The sequence below is a fragment of the Triticum dicoccoides genome, chromosome 2B (genome assembly GCF_002162155.2).
Source record: "Triticum dicoccoides isolate Atlit2015 ecotype Zavitan chromosome 2B, WEW_v2.0, whole genome shotgun sequence".
NCBI lineage: Eukaryota > Viridiplantae > Streptophyta > Magnoliopsida > Poales > Poaceae > Triticum > Triticum dicoccoides.
In genome coordinates this window covers 79,606,106-79,610,515 of record NC_041383.1, presented here as the reverse complement: position 1 = coordinate 79,610,515, position 4,410 = coordinate 79,606,106, and positions in this window count along the sequence as shown.

Below are 4,410 nucleotides of genomic sequence, written 5' to 3'. Positions count from 1 at the left end.
CGATGGCGGGGGCGGCGAGGGCGCCGGCGCGCGGGGGCGGGCCGCGGGCAGGGGCTCCGGCGCGGGGCATGGACGGGTGCGGCGCCGGCGACGACGCGGTCGAGGGCAGGGGCGGCGCGGCGACGGCGTCGGAGGCAGGGACAACGCGGCGACGGCGTCAGAGGCAGGGACGACGCGGCGACGGCGTCAGAGGCAGGGGCGGCGAGGGCGCCGGCGTGCGGGGGCGGTCCGCGGGCAGGGGCTCGGGCGCGGGGCAGAGGCGACGACGGCGACGACGAGGAGGAGCAGCGCTGGGGCGTTGGGCGGCGGGGAAGACGAACTGAAAGAAAATTTTCACAAGTGTTTGTTTTATACCCAACCCTTTAGTCCCGGTTGTTGCCACCAACCGGGACAAATGCCACCCTTTAGTCCCGGTTGGTGCCACCAACCGGGACCAAATGTCTCTTTTCAGCAGCCCAAAGGGCGGGAAGCAGAGGCCTTTGGTCCCGGTTGGTGGCACCAACCCGGACTAAAGGGGGGAATCGGTACCGGTTGGTGCCACGAACCAATACCATTGCACCCTTTAGTCCCAGTTGGTGCCACCAACCAAGACCAAAGGCCCCTGTGCTGCCCGCGTCACGGCCAAAGTTTAGTCCCACCTTGCTAGCTGAAGAGGGGTCGCACCTGTTTATAAGCCTGACTCTGCCCACCCATTTGAACTCCTTACTATTGCAGGCCTACCGGCCTAAACTTGTGTCTCTGCCTGTGGACCTGCTGGGCCGTTTGTGGGCCTGAATCCTGGCCCAATAGGGTTTCTAGTTGTATTCAGGCCGTGGTGGCCCAGTAGGTGGCAATTTTTTTCCAGTTTTTTGTTTTCTTTTTTGCTTTATTTTATTTTATTTTATTTTATTTTATTTTTTTGTTTATAATTAGTTATTTATTTTATTTTATGATAATTCTTTTTGCTATTAAAGTTTCCAACAAAAAAAGTTCTTTATGAAAATTCCTTTTGCTTTTAATGATTTTGAACAGAAAATACTTTGATAATTTTAGTTTCATAAATTTATTATGTTATTAAATTTTATTGTCTTTTATTTTATTTTATTTCTACTTATATATTTTATTATAGTTTATATTCTTTTGTTTCAAATTACTTATTTATTTTATTTTATGATAATTCTTTTTGCTATTATAATTTTACTGTGTTCAAAATGCACCATTCAAAGCCACATCATCAATTTACAACCCTTTTTGACTTCATTTGTTATTTTTTGGGCATTTACTGATTATTTTGAGCTATAAGACCATGAAATTGAAAAGCATTTGAAATAAACTCTCAAAAGGTTTCAAGTTGGCATGGTATCATAATTTCACCCACATAGCATATGCAAGAAAGTAGAGAGGGTTACGACAAAAACTGGATGCACTTCGTGTACAAAACGGACAATCTCTTTCGAAGTATCAGGGTTTCATACAAAAACTCGTCTGTTACAAAGGGATTTCATTGTTTTGAACTTATTTGAATTCCATAGTTTTTCTGTGTTCAAAATGCACCATTCAAAGCCACATCAGCAATTTACAACCCTTTCTGACTTCATTTGTTATTTTTCATGCATTTACTGATTATTTTGAGCTATGAGACCATGAAATTGAAAAGCATTTGAAATGAACTCTGAAAAGGTTTCAAGTTGGCATGGTATCATCATTTCACCCACATAGCATGTGCAAGAAAGTAGAGAGGGTTACGGCAAAAACTGGACGCACTTCGTGTACAAAACAGACAATCTCTTTCGAAGTATCAGTGTTTCATATAGAAACTCGTCTGTTACAAAGGTATTTCACCCACATAGCATGTGCAACATATAGCTCTCCGGAGCATCTAATTAAACCATACATTGAAATTATGTAAAACATTTAAATGCAAAAACAAATGCGATCATAATCGCAACCAAGGTAACAACTGATCCAACTACATAATAATACCAAGCCTCGGTATGAATGTCATGTTTTTTAATCTTTCTAATCTTCAACCGCATTGCATCCATCTTGATCTTGTGATCATCGACGACATCCGCAACATGCAACTCCAATATCATCTTCTCCTCCTCAATTTTTCTATTTTTCCCCTTCAAGTAATTGTTTTTTTCTTCAACTAAATTTAACCTATCAACAATAGGGTCGGTTGGAATTTCCGATTCAACCACCTCCTAGATAAATAAAATCTATGTCACGTTGGTCGGCATAATTGTCATAAACAATAAATGAACCAAATAGTTATCAAAAGATGATATATACCACATCCGAATCATAGACAGGACGAGGGCCGACGGGGGTGGATACCAAAACCATCGCACTATATAATAACAAGAAATAATAAAAGTAAGAGAATTAGACAAGTATCTATCTGAAGTAAGAATTTTTTTTCTTTTAGAAAGAATATAAGAACAAAAGGCTCACCATGGTGGTGCCGGCGACGAGATTGGCGCGGGCGATCGATGGTGGTGAAGACAGGGACATGACGTGACGGACCGCTAAACCTAGACAAATCTCGGGGGAAATGGAGCTCGGAGGTCGAGTTTCAAGAGGAGAACGATTAACTAGCGTGGCTCGGACATTTCATCGAAAACCTCATGTGCATAGGAGGTGAGCTAGAGCACCAAAATGCCCTCCCCTCGTTGGCCAGAAAAAATAGAGCACTATGGAGTGCTCTGCTGTGGCGATGGGGTATATATAGGCAACTCATTTGTCCCGGTTCGTGGTAGAAACCGGTAATAAAGCCCGGCAATCTATCCCGGTTCAAGCCACGAACTGGGACCAATGGTTGTGGGCCAGGAGCGAGGACCATTGGTCCCAGTGCGTGCCAGGAACCGAGACAAATGGGTCCATACGAACCGGGACCAATGCCCACGAGGCCCCAGCCGGCCCCTTGGGCTGACGAACCTGGACGAATTCCCCCATGGGTCCCGGTTCTTGACTGAATCGGGACTAATGGGCTGGCTAGGCCCGAACGAAAGCCCTGTTTTCTACTAGTGTAGAGGGGGGGTGTCAATAGGCAAGTACTAATTTTTAGCTTTTCTTAACAAAATTGGGTTAGCAACAAAAGGTTGTCTAGATGTGCAACTGGGTGAGCAACCTATATGATGCTAACAACAACAACATGTGCAAGCAAATGATACAACACAACAATAGCTTGCACAAAGTAAAGGTAAGAGATAACCACAAGTGCAGCCAGTGGAGACGAGGATGTGTTAACGAAGTTCCTTCCCTTTGAGGGAAGTACGTCTCCGTTGGAGCGGTGTGGAGGCACAATGCCCCCAAAGAAGCCACTAGGGCCACCGTATTCTCCTCACGCCCTCACACAATGCGAGATGCTATGATTCCACTAGTGGTTCCCTTGAAGGCGGCTATCGGACCTTTACAAACAAGGTTTGGGTTCTCTCTACAACCGAATTGGAGGCTCCCAACAAACCACGGAGCTTCACCACAATGGAATGTGGCTCCGAGGTGATCTAAATAGTCTAGGGTGCTCAAACACCCAAGAGTAACAAGATCTGCAAGGGATTAGTGGGGGGCATCAATTTTCTCTTGGTGGAAGAGTAGATCGGGGCCTTCGCAATCAATCCCTAGAAAATCAACAAGTTTGATTGGCTAGGGAGAGAGATCAGGTGAAAATATGCTTTGGAGCGACAATGGAGTTTTGGGGGAGAAGAGGTGAGTCTTCTTGGAGAAGAAGACCCCCTTATATAGCGGGGGAAAAGATCCAACCGTTATCCCCACTCTCAGCCCGCAGCGCGCGGTACTACCACTCACGGGAGCGGTACTACTGCTTGCCGCAACGGAACTGTCGCTTGGCCCAACGGTACTACCGCTGGTACCGCGCCCAGCATCTTACAAGAGCACATGTAGAAGAACCCTTGAGCGGCACTAGAAGCGGCGGTAGGCACGGTACTACCGCTCATGAGTGGTACTACTGCTCCTACTGCCGCTGCTATTGCCGCCGAACCCGACACGAGAAACCAGAGTCCCGAATTGAGGCGGTAGTACAGTTGCACTGGAGCGGTACTACCGCTTGTTGCTCTAGGTGGTACTACCACTGTTACATCGGTACTATCGCCTGTTGCCATCGACTGTACTGCCACATCCAGCCATGGTACTACCGCTGGCTCCTGTCGAATGCCACTTCCACGACAAAGAAGGATCCTCCAAAGATGCAGGAAAGAGCTGAGGGTGCAAAGAAGATGTGTACGTGTTGATTCCACCCAAACCTCTCCGATACGGACCCCCTCTTGATAGTATAGTACATCCTACGACTCAAGTCCACCGAACATGAAACGAAGGAGATGAAGGAAATATGCCCTAAAGGCAATAGTAATGTTGTTGTTTTATATTTCCTTATTCATGATAAATGTTTATTATTCATGCTAGAGTTGT